A 23,961-nucleotide genomic window follows, 5' to 3' on the forward strand; every position below is an offset into this window, starting at 1 on the left:
CATCTGCAAGTAGGGAGAGGGAAAGAAAAGAAGACAGTTTAGATCTTATAATTTTGGAAAACTTATGTTGAAAATTATTACATGTAATTGGAAACTAAAATATTTTTGAATTAAAAAGAAATTTAATAAAAATTATATTTTTGCCTGAAATCTTAGAAGTCTAATAAAAATCTTTGACCTAAAGAGGAAGGAAGATAGAGAAAACTGTCTATCCACCAAGTTAGGTACCATAGAGAGTAGCTACTTGACAAGAGTGGAAAGAATAATAACAATAGACATATCCAAAAATTCATAAGCAACAAAATTCAAGAAAGAAGCAAGTAATGAAACCCATAGACCGATATATCTGTATTTAAATGCACAAATTATAGTTAAGAAAAAAGACAAATTAAAGATCCTTATACAGGGACAACAAATTTTACATCCTACGTATGCCTGACATCTGGAATATAGGACCAGTACCTGGAATATGGTTTGAAAAAATATATTTTATTCAGAAGGAAGGACCAGTTAAAGGGGGGAGTCAAGTAGAGTTGTATATTAGGAAGATATGCTCATATAAATAAATCCAAGAGCCAGAAGGGTTCTTCTTCATACTGGAGAACATCTGAGTGAAGATCAGTGGGGAGAGAAAGAGAAGGGACATTCATCAGAGTATTCCACTCCACAGACCACTTAGATAGAAATAGAAGAGGAGTCTGGGAAATAGATCATACGCCTAGCACAGAGGAAGGGTATAGAATTGAAGTGGAGATTTTGATCATTTGGTTATCTTTTAACTTCCTATTGTTCTTTCCACTAAAAGCAGAGCAGCTAATATTTTATTGGCTTGTCTTAAAGATAATTCTATCCTTTAAAAATGAAAAAATAAAAAAGAGTAACTCTTATTTTTGACTTGATTTTCTTAAGAATGAGGAATAAGTTGCTAGAGTGAAAATGATGTTAATTTTTCAATCTATACTTATGAAATGCTTACTACTCATCAGGTACTCTGATAAGAACTAGGGTTACAAAGCAAAAGGAAGTCCCTACTCTTGGAGAATTTGCATGTAAACAACTATGTAAGACCATGGTATGTGCAGGAAAATAGGAGATAATCAATAAAGGAAAAGCATTAGAATGAAGATGGATTAGCAAATGATATGATATAAATTCCATTTACATTACATCTCCACAGAGATTGTGATAGAGGAGGAAAGAACTAGAAATTGTCCAACATGCTGTTTAGATTTTAAAGGGTTTAAAGAACCAAAACTCTTTAAGGGAAGTCAACATCAAAGAAATAGGGAACCTAATGCAGATGCTCCAATAACTCACTGACCAAGTTAGATTTTATTTTTTAAAATGTCTAATTTAAAAAATACATTAAACTTTTAAAAAAATGCATTTTCCTTACATCTTTTCTTTTTACCTCTTATATTTCCTATTATATTCCTCTCTCTCCTTCTCATCTTTATAATAATAAATCAAAAAGGGGGGGAAACCAATGTGCAAAAAGGAATCAACACATTGAAAAAGTAAGAAATGATTCTGCCATGTTCCATATGCTTAGTCCCCCTCCTTTATCACGTCTGCTGCTTCTGATAACTCTTCTTTGGGCCAAGCTTGGTCATTATAATTTTGTGGCATCCAATTTCAATTGTTTGGTTTTTCTTTCCACTTACATTGTTGTAACCTATTCCATAGAGATGGCATGAAGTTAAAATGAGATGATAATTGTAAAGTGCTTGGAGAACCTTAAAGCCCAATTTAAATGCTAACTGATGATGATGATGATATATATCATTTCCCAGGTTTACTTTACTTTTTAATAATTACTTTAAGTTTCCCAGTTTTCATCATATTTATCATTTCTTTCTGTACACTAATTTTGGGTTATATTCATGTACCATGTCTTCTTTAGCCATTCCCCAAAGGATGGGCACCTACTTCATTTGCCAGTCCTTTCTACCACAAAAAGTGCTGCTCTGGATATTTTGATGTAAATAGGAACTTTATGACTATCTTTTGTAGAATATATGTGCCTGGTAGTAGAATCTTGGGGTTGAAGAATTTTGACATTTTAGTTATTTTCTTCAAATAGTTCTGAATTGGTTTCCTGAAAGGCCAGAGCAGTTTTCAACTCTGCTAACAGTGCATTAATGTGCCAGTTTTTCCAAAAACTCTCCAATATTTACTGCTTTCATTTTTTGTCACATTTGTCAATTTGTCAAAATATTGAGGTTGTTTTGATTTACACTTCTCTTATTATTACTATTGATTTGGAGCATTTTTTTCTTATGGGTGTTAAATTCTTAAAATTCTTCTTTTGGGATCCTTTCTTTTGAGTTCTATTCTAGTACTTCCATAGAATTCTTAACAGACAGTAATCAATCAGTGTTGAGGCCATTGACTGTATATCTCAGGTTGAAGTCAGACCCTCTCTAGCCAAATTTCCAACTGAAGATGAAATTTTGAGTGCCATTTGCCATCTCTTGTGTGCTGATTCCATTCCAGCAGAGATTTACAAGGCAGAGGGTCCCCTGCTCATACAAAAGCTGATTTAAATCTTCTGAATTATATGGCAAGAGGAGACGATCCCCGTAAGAAATTAAATTTAGGGGTTTTACTAAATATGAGAATTCTAAAGTAATATTATGGTCGCCAATTTAAAAATATTATAACTCAAGTCAAATGACTTTTAGTAGCTTTTATTTACAAAGAGGTGGAAATAGTGAAAGTAGAGAAATGTAAGAAGAAGGTAGAGAAAATGTCTAGCCTATCACACTAAATGTTGCTCTGGTGTCTGGCGCAGCCCTGGCAGGGATTGGTAACCCTCAGCCAGAGGACCTGGTGGTATCTTATGCAAGGTTTCCACCAATACAGCCTCCTCCAGGAAAGGAAGTCCTCTCTGAAACTAATCTCTCCAGAAGCTAGGAAAGGAAGGACAGCTACTCACTCACCCAAGATGAAGTCCAAAGGAGAAGATCCAGGAGCAGTTCTCCCAGAAGCAGTCCAAGAGCCAAAGTCAACGTCCAAGCTGAAGGTCAAGTTCAAAGCCACCTCCAAAAGTCAAGTCACCAGCCGAAGATCCCTGGACAGGAAGTTCAGGACTTTTTATAGTCCTGTCCCAACTTCACTTCCTGTCCCTTCTTCCACTTAAGGGAACCAATTGCAGTCTTTCAATTTGCTTATCATTGTCCAGGGGGTGGTCAGTTGCCTTTAGAGTTGTTACCCACTTTAGCAAGTGACTTGCAAATACTCTTACTTAATATTAAGTAGGCATACTTAAATTTTTGATTAATTTAAAAATTGCTGATTGATAGAAAAATAAAGTTTGATTCACTCTTCACACCCCCAAAAGATGAAAAATATCTTAATCATCCATTTGTTAAAAATTCAACCCCTAACTACAGTGGTAAAAGATATTTGATCTCTTTGTATTCTAATTTTTTAATAATATTGTTTTTTTAAGCATAAGAGGAAGCATAGAGTAAAATATAGTGTTATGGCTTCAAAGTCAGAAGAATATGAGTTTAAATCCTTCCTCTGACTCAGACTGATTGTGTCATCCTGGGCAAGTCATTAACTTCTGGAGGTAATTCTCTCAAACTATAAATTGTAGAGAAGATACCAAACTTCTTTGTTGGAGAAAATTTCTCCATCCAGAAGTCCCTTATACTACTGAAATCCCAAGAATTTTCCCTCTATCTCTTCCCTCTCTCTTCCTGTGCCTTATAATAAAGTGTTTTTTTTTTCATTAAAAAAGAGTCTTTAAATGTCAGGGAAAATGATATATACATCAAGAAAGTCTGACAAAATATGCCATGTTTTGTGATTTATCACTTGTTTATATGGGTATGTGATTTAGGGTTTTGGTTTTAAAGGATTGCTCTTTTACAAAAATAAATAATATAGAAATATATATATTATATATATATATATATATATATGTATATGTATGTATGTGTAACCCAATGGAATTGCTTGTCAATTCTGGGATGGGGGAGGGAGAAGGGGAGGGAGAAAACATGAATCATGGCACCACAGAAAATTTTAAAAATTAAATAAAAAAAAATATGCAATATTTCATACCTGTACATCCCCAATCTCTATAAAAGAATGAGGGGAAGTGTCTTCTCAAAGCTCTTCTTTGGAGTCAAGCAATTCTTGGAATCTGGTAACATTCATTTTCAATTGTCTGTGATTGTTCCTTGTAGCTAATTAGTTCCATTGTTGTGGTCATTGTGTATTATTTTTCTGGTTCTTTGCATCATTTTAAGTGTCTTTTCATGTTTATCTGTTTTTCTCATATTAAAATTTTTAACCCTTATCTTCTGTCTTAGAATTGATACCAAGTATCAATGAAAAGCAATAAGGGCTAGGCAATTGAGGTTAAGTGACTTGCTCAGGAACACAGATAGGAAGTATCTAAGCCCCAATTTGAACTCAGGATCTCCTGTTTCCAGGCTTGTTCTCTATCCACTGGACCATCCAGCTGCCCCATAATCTTCATTTCTTACATCACAGTGACATTCCATTACATTCATGTGCCACAATTCATTTAGCCATTTCCCAATTGGTAGGCATCTACTTTGTTTCTAAGTCTCTCTTATTGTGAAATGTGCTCCTTTAAATGTTATATATTGCTGTAAATAAATATGTTATTTTGGTAGATATGGGGTCTTTATTTTTGGCAACACCTCTTTTTGTTATACGTCTAGCAGTAGAATCTCTGGGTAATAGAGCTTTGACATTTTAGCTTCTTGCCTTGCATAATTCAAAAGCCAAATGGCTTTCTAGTTGATCCTGAAGGTGATAGGGAGTCCCTGGAGTTTACTGAATAGAGGATGACAAAGTCAGATTTGCATTTTAGGATGATCAATTTGACAGCTGAGGAGAGAATGGACTGGAATGGAGAGAGATTTGAGGCAAAGCAACCCAGCAGCAGACAATTGCTGTAGTGGAAAGGTGTGCATCAGGGCAGTGTTAGTGTTGGAGGAGAGAATGGGATGTATACAAGATATGTCATGAAGGTAAATTTGGCAGGAATTAAAATCAGATTAAATATGGGGTGTGAGAGAGATTGAGGTGAGAGAAGATAACACCTAAATGGTAAACCTGGGTGACTGGGAGAATCATAAATTAGAAAGGAAATTTAGAAAGAGGGGAAGGTTTGGGGGAAAGCTGATGAATTCAGTTTTGGACACGCTGAGTTCAAATGTCTATGGGATATATATGTCTATTAAGCAATTGGAGATGTGACTCTGGAGGCTAGGAGAGAGGTTAGGTCTAGATAAGTTGACCTGAGAATCATCAGCATAGAGAAAATGGAATCCACGGAATCTCATGGGAAACCATGAGAGGAAATGGTATAGAGGAAGAAGAGAAAGGGACCCAAGGTAGAGCCCTGAGCAGAGCAGATCTATGATTGGCAGGCATGAACTGGACAAAGATCTGGCAAAGAAGACTGAGGAGAACCCAGAAAAGTAGGAAGAGAACCAGGATAGAGCAATATCATGAAAATCTAGAGAGAGAAAAAAAAGATTTAAATCTTCATTTTCTATCTTAGTGATAATTCTAAGACAGATGGTCAAGGACTAGGCAAATGGAACTAACTTGTTTGCCCAGAATCACACAGCTAGGAAATGCCTGAGGTCAAATTTGAACCCAGGTCTTCCCAACACCAGTCCTGGTACTCTATACATTGTGTCACCTCACAGCCCCAAGAGAAAAGAACATTAAGAAGAAAAGGGTAATTGATACTGTCAAAGACTGAAGAGAAGTCAAAATGGATGAGGACTGAGAAAATGCTACCAGATTTGGCAATTCATTGGTAAATTGGAAGAAAACCATTTCTTTCTTTTTTTTAAATAACCCTTACCTTCCATCTTGGAGTCAATACTGTGGATTGGCTCCAAGGCAGAAGAGTGGTAAGGGCTAGGCAATGAGGGTCAAGTGGCTTGCCCAGGGTCACACAGCTAGGAAGTGCCTGAGGTCAGATTTGAACCTAGGACTTCCCATCTCTAGGTCTGACTCTCAATCCACTGAGCTACCCAGCTGCCTCCAAGAAAACCATTTCTATTGAATGATGAGATCAAACAGTAAGAAAAAGAAAGGAAGTTGGATCACTGATTATAGAAGGACTTCCCAAATAGTTTAGCCACAAAAAGGAAGAGATATATAAAATCATGGTTATTGAGAATAGACAGATGAAGTGAGAGTTTGGGGGGAGACATGGGCACATTTGTCAATAACAGGGAGGCAGCGAGGAGACAGGGACAGAATAAGTGAGAGAGTAGAGATCATAGAGGGCGCAAGTTGCTAAAGAAGACATGATGTAATGGGATCACTTGTGTATGCAGAGGGGTTTAGCTTGGCAAAGATAAAAGCTACCTCTTCTTGTGAGAAAGGGGTAAGATAGGAGATAGTGACAGAAGAATGTTGAAAAACGAGGAAGCAGAGGGAAGAGAGAACTTTTGGCAAATTATTGTTCAGTTTCAGTTGTGTCTGATTCTTCATGATCCCATTTGAGGTTTTCTTGGCAAAGACTGGAATGGTTTGCTATTTTCTTCTTTAGCTTGTTTTACAGATGAGAAAACTGAGGAAGAGTGAAATTACTTACTGAGGGTTACAAAGCAAAGTTTCTGAGGCTGGATTTGAACTCAAGTCTTCCTAACTCCAAGCATGGTATTCTATTCTCGACAAATTGCCTTAATTTTTCTTTTTCAGTGAAAAATATCTTTTGACTATTTATTTCACAGGAATGGTTCTTGTAAAGCATGTAGATTTTATATGTGCAATCTTGTAAAACATTTTTCTATATTAATCCTTTTGTGGAAGAAAACTCAAATAGAAAAAACATTAAGAAAGTGAAAAAAGTTTGCTTTGATCTAGGTTCAGATTCAGTTCTTATTCTCTGGAAACAGATGGCATTTTTTATCCAGAGTTCCTTGGGATAGCTGTTATTCTTAGTTGTTCATTGTAAAGGATTTTGGTTCTGCTTATTTCACTCTGCTTCGATTCATGTTAAGTCCCTGCAGGTTTTTCTGAGCTCCTCCTACTTGTCATTTATTACAGCACAATAATATTCCATTACAATTATATACTATATAACTTACTCAGTGATTCCCCAACCGATGGGTATCCCTGCACTTTCCAGTTCTTTGTCCCCCTAAAAAAGCTGCTTTGAATAGTTTTGTACATTTTGTACGTATAAGCCCTTCCCTTTTTTGTTTTTTTATTTTTTAGGGTCCCACACCTACTAACTGTATTACTGGGTCAAAAGGTATATACTGTTTTATAGTACTTTGGGCATAGGTCCAAATTATTCTCCTGAATGACTGAAACATTTCACAACTTCCCCAACAATGCATTCTTGTCTCAGCTTTCCCATATCTCCTCCAAGTATTGTCATTTTCCTTTTCTGTCATAATAGCCATTCTGATAGATATGAGGTGGCATCACAGAGCTGCTTTAATTTGCATTTTTCTAAATAATAATGATTTACAAAATTTTTTGCATAACTATAAAGAGCTTTAATTACTTTGTCTGAGAACTGCCTGTTCATATTCTTTGGTCATTCATCAAATGGAGAATGACTTGTAATCTTATATATTCAATTTGTTTCTCCATGTATTTGAGAAATGAGGCCTTTATTAGAGAGACTTATAAAAATGTTTGCATCATTGTGATAATTATATATTACTTTTTATCCTATTTACCCCTGTTCGTTTCTGACCTCTAATTCTCCCAATTTTCCCTCTTTCCTATCAATCACACCCTACTTCTCTTATCTCATTCCCTTCCTATTTCCTGTAGGGTAAGATAGCTTTCCTCAATGAGTCAATTCTGATAAAAGTAAGGTTCACATGCTGTTCTCCCCATCTCCTCCATTTTTCCTTCCACTATGAACACTCATTTTATGTGCAATAATTTGTCCCATTCTATTCCCCTGATGCCTTAATTTAATTTAATTTTTTATATCATCCCATCATATTCAACTCATACTCTCACCCTCTATCTATGTGTACTCCTTCTAATTGCTCTAATACATCACCCTATGTAGGGATATACAGTTTAATCTTATTGAATGTCTTTTGATCTCTTTCCTGTTTACCTTTTTATGATTCTCTTGAGTCTTGTATTTGGGAATCAAATTTTCCATTCAGCTCTGGTCTTTTCACCAGGAATGTTTGAAAGTCCTCTATTTCATTGAAACCCCATTTTTTCCAAGTGATTATTGTTGGAAGTCCTAGCTTTTTTAGACTATCAAAGGGTTTGCTCTCCAAACCTTTAATATAGAAGCTGCTAAGTCTTGTGCTATCCTGATATGGCTCCATGATATTTTGTTTCTTTTTGACTGCTTGCAATATTTTCTTCTTGACCTGGGAGTTTTAGAATTTGGCTTTGATATTTCTGGGAGTTATCCTTTTAAGATCTCCTTCAGGAGGTGACTGATGGATTTTTAAAATTCCTATTTTGTCCTCTGGTTCTAGAATATCAGGGCAGTTTTCCTTGATGGTTTCTTGAAAGATGATGTCTAAACTCTTTTTTCTTTTTAATCATGACTTTCAAGTAGTCCAATAATTCTTAAATTATCTCTCCTGGATTTATTTTCTAGGTCAGTTGTTTTTCCCATGAGATATTTCGTGTTTTCTAGTTTTTTATTTTTATTTTTTTACTGTGATTGTTTCTGATTGTTTCTGGATGTCTCATGGAGTCATTAGCTACCACTTGCCCAATTCCAATTTTTAAAGCATGATCTCTTTGAGTGAGCTTTTGTACTTCCCTTTCCATTTGGCCAATTCTAGTTTGTAAAGAGCCTTTTTCCTCAGTGAATTTTTGTAACTCTTTTTCCAAAGGGTTAATTCTGTCTTTAAAGAAATTTTTCTCTTCAGTGCATTTTTGTATGTCTTTTCCCATTTGGCCAATCTTGCTTTTTAAAGAGTTCTTTTCTTTGGCTTTTTGTGCCTCTTTTACCAACTGGCCTATTCTGTTTTTTAAGATATTAATTTCTCAAGTATTTTTCATGCCTCCTCTACCAAGTTGTTGACTTTTTTCATGATTTTCCTGCATACTCTCATTTCTTTTCCCAATTTTTCTTCTACCTCTTTTTAAAATGCTTTTTGAGCCCTTCCATTAAATCTTTTGGGGCTTGAAAGCAATTAATATTTTTTTGGAGGCTTTGGATGCAGCAATATTGACTTTTTTGTCTTCTGAGTTTGAATCAATCCTATCACCAAAATAACTTCCTATTTTGAGTTACTTTTTCCTTTTTTTTTGCTTATTTTCCTGCTTTTTTCTCTTCTTTTAGTTTAAAAAGCTATTAAAGTTGAATTCTGTAACTGTGGTGAAGGGAGCACTACACCAAACTTCATGTTCTTTGTGTAGCTGCCTTCAGAGATGGTTTTCATCTTTTATCTGCTTTCAATTCTTCCAAGGTTACCATCTTGGTAATAATGTAAGGAGAGATGTGTTTAATATTCTCTGAGCCTGTGCTCTGGTTTGTGGGTAACCCCAAGAACTTTTTTACCCCTTAGAGCTATGACCAGGGTCCCTTGCTCCCCTGTAACTGCAAGTATTGGTGTATGCTGATACTTCTCCTCATCCTGCAACTGTACCTCAGGGCTGTGATCTGGTTCTGTGTATGGGCAATGCGACAAGAGTCTTGCACCCTGAGCCAGTAAAGAGACTCCTGAAAACTCCTTCTGAGCAGCTGTCTAACCCACCCCACTCCCTTTATCATCTGTGGCCAAAAGTTCCAGAAGGCTTGACTGCAGCTGTACCCAAAGCCTGTTTTGTGGGTGCTGCCTTGGTGTACTGCACTGCACCTCTACCCCAGTACCCCCAGATCCCTCATGCTGGCCTTCTAAGTTGTTTTGGGCTAAAAAAATTACTTCACCTTGCCTCTTTGTGGTTTATACTGTTCCAGAATTAGTTTTGAGGTTTTATATTAGTGCTTTTTGGAGGGTATATTGGATAGATCAGATGGAACCCTGTACCTTCTCCACCATCTTGGCTCCACCTCCAGAAAAATATTTTAAAATGTATTATAGATTTATATTAGTTACAGGATTATACAAGAAAACTAATCATACTGAAAAAGATTTCTCAAAACATTAAGAAAAATGTTCAGATACTCCAAGTTAAGACCCTTTGTCTTTAAGACAAGACCTTTGTCTTGTACATTAATTTTGTTTGGGCAAAAGCTTTTCAATTTCATGTAATTAAAGTTATTTATTTTATCTTTTGTAATTGCCACTATCTCTGGTTTGGTTAAGAATTATCCTACCCATAACTGTGAAAGATATATTCTATTTCTCTTCTAAATTTTTTTTATGATATGATCTTTAATATCCAGGTCACATATCCATTTTGTGTGTAGTGTGGCAGATGGTGTAAGAGGTTGGTCTAAACTTAATTTCTGCTAAAATGATTTACAGTTGTCCCAACAATTCTTGTCGAATAGAGAGTTCTTTCCTAGGTAATATATGTTCTGAGGTCTATTGTGCACTGGGTTATTGAGCAACTTAAATTTTAAAAAGAAATTGAAAGGAAGAAGAGGCAACAGAGAATGAATACAAAAGTGCGGACCAGTCTCATAAGAATCGTAGTAGGAGGGCTAAAATCACTACATGCTGGAGCTGACAAGGTAACCTAAGGAAAACAAAAATTGGGTTTTGAAAACTATATTAAGGGGAAAAGAAGATAAAAGAAAGACTCTTACGCAGAATAGATGGAATAGTTGGATGATGGAAAGGAGATAGTGCTATTCAACCCTTATTTTGAATCTACTTTCTCTGCCCTCCAAAATAACCTTTGAACTGGAAAGGAAAGAACAAAAATGATTAATGTTCAATTGATATTGAATGTAGGTAGGGAGATAGCAAGATGACACCCAAATGTCCTTAATTAGTTCAAGTCACCAGGCCAGATTAACTACATCCCAGGGTTTCAGGAAAAAAAAAAAACTGACATAAATAAGTGTTTGCTAGATGGTAGCTAGGTGGTTCCGTGGAAAGTGTCCCCAGCCAGGAGTCAGGAAGACTCATATTCATGAGTTCAAATCAGGTCTCAGACACTTACTAGCTGTGTGACCCTGGACAAGTCACTTAATGTTGTTTGCCTCAGTTTCTCATCTATAAAATGAGCTGAAGAAAGAAATGTCAAATCACTCCAGTACCTTTGCCAAAAAAATCCCAAATGAGGTCAGGAAGAGTTGGACATTACTGAAATGACTGAAAAGCAAAAAAAAAAGAAAGTCATTGTTGAGATATTGTCAGTCATCTTCAAAGAATCATGGAAAATAATAGGGATTTTGCAGAACTGGAAAAAGACAAGTGTCTCAGTTTTCAAAAAAAGAAAAAAAGTGAGTCTAAACATAAGAAGTCAGTGAACTTAACTTTGATTCCTGGATTATAAATTGTAAAGCTAATTTTTAAAGGAATGGTTAGTGGCCATCTAAAAAGGGAAGTAGTGATCCCAAAGAAACATAACAACTTCATTAAATACAGGTCACTTCAGACTTCCTTCCTTCCTTCCTTCCTTCCTTCCTTCCTTCCTTCCTTCCTTCCTTCCTTCCTTCCTTCCTTCCTTCCTTCCTTCCTTCCTTTCTTCCTTTCTTCCTTTCTTCCTTCCTTCCTTCCTTCCTTCCTTCCTTCCTTCCTTCCTTCCTTCCTTCCTTCCTTCCTTCCTTCCTTCCTTCCTTCCTTCCTTTCTTCCTTTCTTCCTTTCTTCCTTCCTTCCTTCCTTCCTTCCTTCCTTCCTTCCTTCCTTCCTTCCTTCCTTTCTTCCTTTCTTCCTTTCTTCCTTTCTTTCTTTCTTTCTTTCTTTCTTTCTTTCTTTCTTTCTTTCTTTCTTTCTTTCTTTCTTTCTTTCTTTCTTTCTTTCTTTCTTTCTTTCTTTCTTTCTTTCTTTCTTTCTTTCTTTCTTTCTTTCTTTCTTTCTTTCTTTCTTTCTTTCTTTCTTTCTTTCTTTCTTTCTTTCTTTCTTCCTTCCTTTCTTCCTTTCTTCCTTTCTTCCTTTCTTCCTTTCTTCCTTTCTTCCTTCCTTTCTTCCTTTCTTTGAGATTACTGGGCAAATGGGTCAGGGAAATGGCATAGATATATTTTATTTAGATCAGGTATTCTTAATCTTTTTGTGTGGCTTGGGTCCCTTGGGCAGTCTGATGAAGCCTATGGAATCCATTGCAAAATTATGTTTTTCAAAGCATAAGCTGAAATGCAATTATGATTATTATAATAGTCATAAAACGTTTTTAAAATATGTGATATTATATATGCTTCTTTATTAACATATTAAATAACAACAGCATTATAGAGAGTTAAGAATCATTATTTGAACTACATGCTTTTGCAAAACTTTAACAAGAATTGAAAATTACTCATCTCCTTCTATACATTGATCAACAAGCAATAGAAGATAGAGTAGCAGAAAGCAAATAGATATCTGGATTATCAATATTAAAAAATTGAACTGTTATGAGGCACTGAGCTGTCCAACATCATATGAGAGCATGTGGGCAGGAAGACTGATCACTTGGAATTCAGGGGCAAGTATAATAACTCTAGTGATTTTCAAATGGTGATGAGCATAAATGATATTTTGAGATGTTACAATGATGATATCATATGAAAAAAAACCTAGAATTTGTATCAGTGGCAAAATCACTGGGGCTGCTAATCATTCTACTATGGTTTGTTGCTTGCATATATCACTAAAAATACCTTTGTTGTTCAGTCATGTCTGACTCTCCTTGACCCTCATTGAGGTTTTCTTGGCGACAGTACTAGAATTCCATTTTCTTCTCTAGCTCATTTTACAGATGGAGAAACGGAGGCAAACAGGGTTAAATGGCTTGCCCAAAGTTACACAACTTGAGGGCAAATTTGAAATTAAGAAGAGGAGTCTTTCTGACTCCAGGCCCTTCACTTTATCTAGCTGCCCTAAAAAGGAATACTAAATTTCAGTTAAAGGTTAATGAAAAAAGATGCAATTTTTTTTCCTCATCTAAACTCAAAATACTCCTCAGAATCTATCCAACCCCAAGTTAAGACCTAGATTTTAAGATCTAGATTTTAGCAAAATATTTTTAAATGTCTCTCTTGTTCTTCTTATGGACAAGATGAAGAGATATGGGAAAGAAAATAGTACAGTGAAGCATATTCAGAACTGATTTAATGGCCAGTCCCAAAGACTGACTAGTCATTAACAGTTTCATGGTGGCTTTCAAGGAGGTCTCTAATGGAGCACCACAGGGCTTGGTCCTATGCTGTTCAATATTTTTGTTCCTGACTTTTGTAGATGGGCCACTTCCAATAAAACTGGGCACAAGCTATGTCCCCGTGTCAATGGGCATGTGCAACACAATTCTCCTCCAACAGAGAGCCATTGAGATGCTTGTGCCCTTTAGCAAAGAGTGGACCTCTTTGCTACCCCTCCCAGAAAGGGCACAGAGAACATACTCATCACATTATCAGATGAACAGGAGCTTGGGAGAAATTACTGACACATCTCATGAGATAGTCAGGAATCAACACTATTCCAACAGGCTAGAATGTTGAGTTGAGTCTAACAAGGAGAAATTTGAAAGAGGGACATCTAAAGTTCTAGACTCAGGTTCAAACACTCAACTTAAGAAATCTGAGATAGAGAAAACATAGGCAGATAATTATTTATCTAAAAACATCTGGGTGTTTTAGTGTTCTACAAGCTTAACATGATGAGTCAACAATATGACATGACAGTCCAAATAGCTAATGCAATTACTGCATTAAGAAAGGCATATTATCGTAGACTAGGGAGGAGATAGTTCTTTTGCATTCTGCCCTGCTCAGCTTACTTCTGGAGTACTGTGCTCAATTCTGGGTCCCACATTTTGAGAATCGTATTGGTAAGCAAATGAGGACAAGCCAGTTTAGAGAAGAGGGTTTCTGGAGTCAGGAAGACCTGAGTTCGAATCTAATTTCAAACACTTTGTAATCCTGGGCAAGTCACTCTGCCTCAGCAGAGACATTTTCTCATCTATAAAATGGGGATAATTATAGCCCCTACCTCCCAGAGTTGTTATGAGAATAAAATGAGATAATATTTGTGAAGTGCTTTGCTATCCTTAAAGTACTATAAAAACATAAGCTCTTGTCATGGGGATTGAGGACCTTTAGTTTGAAGAAGAGGACACTTATGGAGGCTATGATGGCCATCTTCAAATATCTGAAAGGTTATTATATGGATGAAGGATCAGTTTTGATTCTATTTGTTCCCACTTGACAGAACAAGAATCAATGGGTAGAACTTCAGCCTGATTTAGGAACGAAACAAGGAAAAGCTTCCAATGAGAGCCATCAAAGAGTGGAAAGGAATGCCTTGAGAGCCAGTGGGTTCCCTTTCCTTGGAGCTCTTTCAGCCAAGGCTGGACATCCACTTGTCAGATAGTTTGTAGAGTTGACTCTCTTCACTTCAGGTTATGTATTCTGAGGTCTCGTCCAGCACTGAGCTTCCATGTCAATAGCAACCCCTTGATCTACCAGTCTAGTTACCCTGACAGAAAAGGAAATGAAGTTAGTCCAGCAAGACCTGTTTCTGATGATGGCTTCTCTGTCACAAGTAGGAAGTCTTGACCAACATAAAAGAGTTGTTTAAACTCTTCAGCCTGAAGGTCAACCGATAACTTCCCAGGAGTCCCTGTCTGTCTCTCAGGTCCCCAAGGTTCTAGGCTCTCCCAGAAGCAGCCAGGATGTGTATAGATCTAGTGGGCTAGCCTTGGATTCTGCAGCAATGGAAGCAGACCAAATGAACATATGTGAAGTAATTAGAGAATAATTAAGGGCTAAGCTGTGCCTCATTGATTATGAGAGTAACAGGAATTCAGGGAAGGCAGAGATTCTTTGGCTTGGAGTTGAATAATAGCTTATATTTCTGTTGTGTTTGGAGATCTAAAAGCATTTTAAATTTACACGATTTCAGCTAGGTGGCACAATAGATAGAGCTCCAGGTCTGGAGTTAGGAAGACCTCAAATCTGCCTAGGACAATTCCTAGCTGGGTGACCCTGGGCAAGTCACTTAACCCTATTTGCCTCAGTATCCTCATTTCTAAAACAAGCCGGAGAAGGAAATGGCAAATCATTCCAGCATCTTTGCCAAAAAAATCCTAAATGGGATCACGAAGAGTCAGATATGATTGAAATGATATGACAATCCTCACAGCAATTCTGTGCAGTACAAAATATAAATGTCAGTATTATCTTCATTTTATAGATAAGGAGACTGGGGCTACTCAAGGAGGATGAGAGTCTTGTCTACAATAACATAACCAGTAAGCTCCCAGGCTGTGATTCAACTCTAGGTGTTCTTTTACTCTAAGTCCAATACTTTTTTTCTACTCTTATCTTTTGAGAGTCCTGAAAGACTTTATTGAAGAGGTAAGCCTTGAGAGGGAGCTTAATGGAAAGGTAATAGCTAGCATTTATATAGAACTTTATGGTTTATGAAGCTCCTGACAAATATTAACTCATTTTACCCTACCAATAGTCCTGGTGCTATTTATCTTATAATATAATATAATATAATATAATATAATATAATATAATATAATATAATATAATGTAATGTAATGTAACGTAACGTAACGTAACGTAACGTAACGTAACGTAACGTAACGTAACGTAACGTAACGTAACGTAACGTAACGTAACGTAACGTAACGTAACGTAACGTAACGTAACGTAACGTAACGTAATGTAACGTAATACAATACAATATAATATAATATAATATAATATAATATAATATAATATAATATAATATAATATAATATAATATAATATAATATAATAATACAATACAATACAATATAATATGATATGATAATATCATATCATGTCATGTCATGTCATGTTACATTATGTTACATTACATTACATTATATATTCTATTCTATTCTATTCTATTATGTTATGTTGTTATGTTATGTTATGTTATGTTATGTTATGTTATGTTATGTTATGTTAAATTCTGTTATTTATGTTATATTGTTATATTATATTATGTTAAATTATGTTATGTTATATCATATATCATATTATATCATATATCATATGCTATTGTTATTATATTACATGAGTGCTATTATTATTATTACTATTTTGCAGATATGTGAACCGAAGCAGAAAGTAATTAAGTGACTTGCCCAGGATCATACAACTAGCAAATGTCCAAGACTGAATTTGAACTCAAACCTTCCTGATTCCAGGTATTCTTCCTGATTCTACATCACCTATTTGAGCAGAATTTGAATAAGCACTGGAGAGAGAAGAAAGGATAACCAGAACATCTTAAGCAGGGAGAGAGGAAGGCTACATGCTTAGATGTAGGAGTAACATCATGGATCGATGGGACCAGTCTGCCTATTAAGTATCTAGTGGAGAGAGACCAATCTTCTGAGAGCAAAGGGTTCAAATTTGGGGGTAGCTGTGGGATGATGAAAAGATAGATGGAGAATAATTATAGCCTTGGAAGTCCAATGGAGAAGTTTAACTTTGACAGGTTAGCCAATAAGGAGTTATTTGAAGAAACTGAAGGAATTCAAGTGGGCAATGAGGAAACTAATGATGCTCTACTTCGAGAATCCTAGAGAATCAACTAAAAAAACTAGTTGAAAGAATTAATAACTTTAGTAAAGTTGCCAAACATAAATCCACAGCATTTCTATATATTTCTAGGAAAGATGAACAGCAAGAGTGAGAAAGAGAAAGCCCATTTAAGATCACTCTAAACCATTTAAAATATTCACGGTCTATAGCCACCAACTGTGGGAAAAGGGAACCTTTCCCTGCCTCCCTAGGAACAGCCTGTAGGAGACATGATATCCTCCAGTGGGGTAACCCCCCAGTCCTATTTCTCTTTTCTTAATATTCATTACTGGATTCCTCTACTCTGGGGATGGGCACTCACTCCTCACCTAGAAAAGAAAGGGCTGTGCTGAATTCCATCCTGATCTTCTCTTTCACTGAGGCATCGCTTAAAAGGAGAACAGCAAGAGGATTGGGGGGTGGGGGTTGAGGGGGTGGCTGAGGAGGAAATAAATAAATAGCAAGTGTGGCTTTGGGCCTCATACTGGGTGTGGAGTGGCTCCCTGCTGACTGCCTGGGAAGTCAGGCTTCTGATGCATCCAGAGCAAAGAGAAATGATTCACGTTGGTACTTCCATTTATTTTAGGCTAGAGGCCAAGCTCAGGTTTGGGGTTGTTTTTTCCTCTTTTTTTTTTGAAGATCTTTTCAGTTGAAAGAGTAACTTTGTGTTTCAAAAGACACTTTTCTTCATTCAGTGAAATTCTGTGGCGAAGTTTTGCTGTTTCCTGGTTTGTGATGAGTCTCCTTTGCTTATGCCCTAGGAGAGAATGGAATTTACTCAAGGCCACATTCATTTTAGTCTCTTCTATTTTTTTTGTTTGTTTATTCAAAAGAAAAAAAAAAACAACCCAGAGTTCGTGGCTGAAAGGTGTCTTTCAGCTGGGCCAGAGACAAGGGGTTCTAATCCTGAGGAAAGGGCATTCACTGTACACGAGAAAAGCAGCGGGGCTCTGGTTAGCGTGTGTTTTTGGAGTGAGGAGGTCTGTGGATCGCTGGCCACAAGGTAGCCTGGATTCAACTGAACAAACACAACTTCTGGCTTGTTTATCCCTACCCTCGATTTATTCTGGTCCCTTTAAAAGCGGGGCTGTTAGGACCAGCCAGAACTTGTGGGCTTGTTTATCTCGGAGCCACTCCTCCGTTCTCCCACCTAGAAGCCAAGGGAGGAGACCCACCGATAACTCAATCAACGAGTATTTATTAATTGCTTGCTGTGGGGCAGGACACAAGTTGTAGAAATTCAAGACGTGACCTCCCGCTTTGCTCAGGAGATGACAAACAGTCCTAGAAGAACACCAAGTGGCCCCAAGCCTCAGTGTTGCAAGAAGCTGGGGGGAGAAAAGAGTCAGTAATCATGAAGAGTCAGGGAAGAGGAGAGAGGCGGCAGAGGAGGAAGGGTAGTCTCAGAACCTGCAGAGGAATGGAAGCTCCAGGGACTATTTTAATTTCTGTCCCCAATCCCCTTTTTTCTCCCCAGGCTTGGGATATGATTGGTGTCGGGGACTCTAGGAAGGAGACTTTCTTTACCAATGTTGGTCAGAGGATTGGAGGGTTTCCAGGAGCATCGAGGAGGGAATAAATTTGCTAACACGTGTCAGGGACCTACGTCGGGTACGCATCAGGAAGAGAACTTCCATTTGGGTCTCCCCGACTCCCTAGCCAGCCCTCTGTTTACCCTCCCTGCCTAGGATAGAGTAAATGTTTAAGATCTCGTGTGATTGCAGAAGGGCAACAAGGTGGCTCAATGGATAGAACACCATTTTCTGTGCGCTTCCATCCCTTATCCTACCTTCTTTTGGAAGCTTTCCCTAAGCCTTCTTAATGACAGTCCTTCTTATCTTTTAATTATCTCCAATTTTCCCGGACTATAGCTTGTTTTGTATTTATTTTTTGCATTCTGTCTCTTCCAAAGGACTGTAAGCTCCTTGGAGGCAGGGACTATCTTTTGGATCTGGGTTCAAATAAGGCCTCAGCTACTTCCTAGCTGTGTGACTCTGGACAGTCACTTATAACTTCTGTCTTAGAGTTGTTACTAGGAAAGAAAAAAAAAGATTTTAAAAATGTCAAATTCCAAAGGACTTTTGATGAAAAAATGCTATTCACCTCCAGAGAGAGAACTGATTAACTCTTACCATAAACTGAAGTGCTCTTTTCTTCTGTTCTTGATTTTTCTTGCCTTTTTATGGAAATATGTTTTGCATAATCTCACAAGTATAACTGGCATTGCTTGATAGCTATATCATATTGTTTACCTTCTCCATGGGTAGGGGAAGGGAAGGGAGGGAAGAAAGAAATTTGGAACTCAAAACTTAAAAAGAAAAGAATATTGGGGCAGCTAGTTGGCTCATTGGATTGAGAGCCAGACCTAGAGATGGGAGGTCCTGGGTTCAAATGTGACCTCAGACACTTCCCAGCTGTGTGACCCTGGGCAAGTCCCTTAACCCCCATTGCCTAGCCCTTACCGCTCTTCTGTCTTGGAACTAATACACACTATTGATTCTAAGATGGAAGGTAAGAATTGAGAGAGAGAGAGAGAAAGAGAAAGAGAGAGAGAGAGAGAGAGAGAGAGAGAGAGAGAGAGAGAGAGAGAGAGAGAGAGAGAGAGAATATTAAAAAAGAAATAAAGAATAATTTAAAAAAGAAATGATTGCTGAATTGAATTCTAGATGAAGGGAATAATAGCTTACAGTTAAATAGGATGTAAAATTTTTGAAATGCTTTACTCTACTTTCCTCACGTAAGTCATTTTACACATGAGAAAACCCTATTTCAGAGGTGTTAAATGACCATCACAAAGACAAGTTAAAGGCAAGACTTGAACCCAGACCTTCTGGCTAGACATCTGATGCTATTTTGTCTTCATGGCACCTATGAGTAGGGAGGGACAGAGATAGGAGCAGAGAGTTTCAGTGGAACTATCCTGACTGTAGTATAAGGATGGTGGTGTAGTATTAGGTAGCCAGGGAAGTGGCTGCTCTTGAACTGATCCTAAAAAAAATTAGTAGCTATAGGTAAACCTGATGTTTGGCATGATGGACTATGGCTTGTGCCATTCAGGGACTCCTCTGGGAAACTCTCGAATCTAGCTTCTGTTTCTCAAAGGATTGCCAGCGTTCCCTGTAAGCATTTAGGCTAACAAAGGCATTAAACATAGAACAGGTTTATTTAAGACAGTATCAAGCCCTTAGTCAGTCAAAAAGCATTTATTAAGCCCTTCCCAGGGAATGTCATTTCTCAATCAGAGTTTTACTTCATGTTCAGTGTGTGTTCAATCATTTTTCAGTTGTGTTCAACTCTGTGACCCCATTTTTTAGTTTTCTTGGCAAAGATTAATTTCTTTCTCTAGCTCATTTGACCAATGAGGAAACTGAGGCAGTCAGGGTTAAGTGACTTGCCCAGAGTCACATAGCTATAAGTCTCTGAGGCCAGATTTGAACTCAGAAAGATGAGTCATCCTGACTCTAGACCCTCTGTGCTGCCTTGCTGCTCCATTTGACTTCATATTTTCCCCAAACTCATAGCAAACAAATTCTCTGCATTATGAATGGAATCCCAAGCCCAAAGCTAGTTAAATATTACTTTTTGAAACCTCTTCTTGGCCTCTGGTGGCCCTCTGGTACTGATAAGGCATCAACTACTCTTAGAATTCATCAACAATCTGTACTGAGGGTCCATCCTTCCCTGATATGGCATCCATATCCCCTCGCTTGCTGCACCATTGCTGAGCTGGAGGTCTCTGCTAATTGCTCTCTATCTGTGCAGTGTTGGGGTCCTGTGCAAAAGATGGAAAGAAGGGCAGAGATCTATAGGCATTGGCCATGATATGTAAAAGATGGAAGACTGCAAGGAGTCATCCTAGGCAAGGGGGAGGGTCTGAGTCAAGATGGAGAGAAACTGAGCCCTATTTAGATGAAATTGCCTTGAAAGCAGCAGAGAAGGCTGCCACAATGGTGAGATGTTAGCCCAGCAAGGCAGTGTGGGGTCAATCAAGCAGCATCTTGAAAGCCAGGCTTTGCACAGTAGGACTTAAGAATTAATTAATTTATTAATAATAATTAAGACTTAAGATTCCCGGAACATGCAGAAAATGGTACATTAGAAAGATTAATTTGTCATCCAGGAGTATAATTAGCAAGAGGTAGTAAAAGACATGCCTTCATGTCCCACCTCAGATACCTCCTGGCAAGTTGCTAACCCCCTTAGTTTCCATGCAGTTCTCTAATACTAAGGTACTAAGATCATTACTAGAGAGAGTTTCCCACTGGGACCTCCCTATGAAATGAAATCCCAAATTCAGTCCAAAATTAAATAAATAAATGAAAACTTGGCAGCAGGATAAAGGATGGATGGGAAAGGAGAAAAGGCATTAGAGAGCTTTTGTATTCATTTAATTCTGAGGTGGTGAGGCAAGTGAAGAAGAGAGGGCACCACTCTGGGAGTCTGGAACACTTTGGTTCCAATTTCTTCTTCCATACTAGCTGTGTGACCCTGAGTGAGTCCATCAGTTTCTCTTTTCTCAGTTTCCTGCTCTGTAAAATGAAAGGTCTTTAAGGGCCTTTCTACCTCTAAATCTATGATCCTATGATGTCCTGGTAGTAACAATAGAAATAAGCATCGTGGCAAATGATATCTTAGAATAATAAACTAAAACATAGACAGTTGATTTATCATGTGTATGTCTATATGTTATTGAGTCTCTACTTTGCTTTTGGCTGTTGAATATTTCTTTTCACTTTTTGTCCAGTGCCCTTCTCATCATACTAGGCTGTCTTCTTCTTGGCTATAGTCTCTTATGAAACAATAACAGCAGAGAGACCAGAAAGAGCAGTTGGGATGTTCAAAAATATACTGTTAGGGGTACGACTAGATGACTCAGTGGATTGAGAGCCAAATCCAGAGATGGGAGGTCCTGGGTTCAAATTTGGCCCCCAGACACTTCCTGGCTGGGTGACCCTGGACAAGTCCTTTAACCTCCATTGCTTAGCCTTTTACCACTCTTCTGCCTTGAAGCCAATAACAGCATTGGGTCCAAGATGGAAGGGAAAGAAAGAAAGAAAGAAAGAAAGAAAGAAAGAAAGAAAGAAAGAAAGAAAGAAAGAAAGAAAGAAAGAAAGAAAGAAAGAAAGAAAGAAAGAAAGAAAGAAAGAAAGAAAGAAAGAAAGAAAGAAAGAAAGAAAGAAAGAAAGAAAGAAAGAAAGAAAGAAAGAAAGAAAGAAAGAAAGAAAGAAAGAAAGAAGGAAGGAAGAAAAAAGAAAAAGAAAGAAAAAGGAAGGAAGAAAGAAAGAGAGAAAGAAAGAGAGAAAGAAAAAGAAGGAAGAAAGAAAGAAAAAAGAAAAAGAAAGAAAGGAAGGAAGGAAGGAAGATAATATTGAGCAAAGTTATCAGACAATCTAGGAGAAGACTGGGAAACTGCCTCTTTCTTGGCAGATCAAAAGATTGTCTTTCTTGGCACACAGTGTGTAGCATGTAATGATTAAGGTCAACAGTGACATATCTGAATACAAACAGGAGAGCCAAAACTAGCCTGGGGCAAGTGGACTTTTGTCCCAGGGCACCTACACTGGTAGAGGCAAGGATATGATTTCATCCTCAAGAAAACATGTTTCTTTCTCATGTCTCTTGCATCTAACCTTTGCTACTTGTTGGCTTGGCCAATGGGGCTCCAGTCAAATGGGTCCCTATTGTGGTGAAGGTTGGACTTCCCTTCTCTGTGAACTGTATCCACATTCGGACGGTCTCCACATTGGAGTCTAATCAAGTATATTTGCCCCAGGTAAAAATAAGCCTAGAGAGCAACTCCTGCGACCCACAAGTTTTGCATGATTCCTCTATTTCCATCCTGCTGTGGGATGCTGCTGATGGACTGCATACTTTAAGCCAACCTAAAAAACAATAAAAAAAACCCCCAACCCCAAACAACAGACCTATGTACATTCTAAAAATGCCAATGCTGCTTCTAGCCCATGTACTTATTGCGTTTATAAATTAATTTTTCTTTCCGTCTCCTTACTCACTTTTGGACCCCTAATCTTATAGACCTCACCATGAATGAGATTCTTCCTGGACTCTCACAGAACCCAGGCTAGGAAACTCCCACAACAATATGCCGACAAATAGCAACCCAGTGTGTTTGTGTCTATTTAAACGATTCCAGATCCTGGCTTGGTCCAGGGATGGGAAACACGGTACCATCAAACACAGAAACTGTCTGGCCTCCCAAACCAGAGTTTGGCTGAAGAGGGCCAGGAGGGCTCAGAGACTTGAAAACAAGAAGCAGGCCCAGCTACCAAGTGGTGTATGTGCAATACAGAAGATGATAAAAGCAATTAGGGTTACAAATAATATTCCACCTCTGCGTACAACTATCTAGGCCTCGATGATTCTGCAGGGTGGATTGCAGTGGAAGGAGGAGACTGGCCCGCCCCCTCATAAGCTCTTTCTCTGATGAGTAGATGAATATTTAGTGAACTATAAACTTTTAAAAGCACATTCCATACCCACCCAGTACACATGAAACCTTGGGATTTGTTCCCTTTACAGAACGACTTCCCAAACCTTCTATTCTTTGAAGCAGCTGAGCCTGCCCTCTTAATGACAGTTTGCCTTTCACTATGTTGTTGTTTATCCAAAAAAAGTTTGAATTTGGCAATATGGTGTGTGAGGAAGGTGGAGTTTCCAAACTTGCTGAGTTGGTGAATTTTATCCTTTTTCCCCCTTCCCCCACCACCATCCCAGCCTTCTCAGTGACTCTGAAAAAGATCTGATAAACTCTTTTACCCTGAGGTGGTTGAGATTTTATGGGTTACTCCTCCCAGGATTTTTTTGCCTTTTAAAATAGGGCCCCAAAGGAGAGATCCCCAATGCTTAAAACCAAAGAAGTGATTCTCTAATGGTGGAATTTCAGACACCTGCAGTTGAGTGGGGAAGATATTTAAGAGACAGGGATATGGTACTTCTCAATTCTATCTGTGTTGAAGATGAGACTTCAGACAACTTTCTGTTTCAAAGACCATCATAGAAGTGTACTTGTGGGTGTAAAAGAGGACTGGCCTGGACCTAGGTAACACTGAGAGATGAATAGGAGTGGGAGTGTTTAAGTGGAGGTGTCAAAAGTCATCCTTTCTCCTCCCTTAAAAAACCCCTACTTTCCATACCTGCTGTCTGGTTCTCAAAATTCATTTCTACACTCAGTGACAAATGGATTGAAACTGATACTAACTTGTAAATGACTAATATCAGACTCTTTCCCTAGGGCCATTTTTGATACACACTTGTTGACTCTTTTGGAGGCAGAGGATTTCTCTGTCCTCCCTCTAAAGGCCATTGCTTCTTTCATCTGAGCTACCCTGCC

General features: G+C 37.8%; 1 protein-coding gene across 3 annotated transcripts in view; it reads left to right on the plus strand.

The window, feature by feature from the left end:
• The window catches only part of NFAT5 (nuclear factor of activated T cells 5), a 241,361-nt gene that overhangs the window by 35,427 nt on the left and 181,973 nt on the right, over window positions 1-23,961 (plus strand). For all 3 annotated transcript variants that reach the window (XM_056811368.1, XM_056811370.1, XM_056811375.1), the window contains exon 2: window positions 16,131-16,231. The gene's annotated coding sequence lies outside the window, so the exon portion shown is untranslated. The remainder of the gene's footprint in view (window positions 1-16,130; window positions 16,232-23,961) is intronic.

The sequence above is a fragment of the Monodelphis domestica genome, chromosome 1 (assembly GCF_027887165.1).
Source record: "Monodelphis domestica isolate mMonDom1 chromosome 1, mMonDom1.pri, whole genome shotgun sequence".
NCBI classification, from domain to species: Eukaryota; Metazoa; Chordata; class Mammalia; order Didelphimorphia; family Didelphidae; genus Monodelphis; species Monodelphis domestica.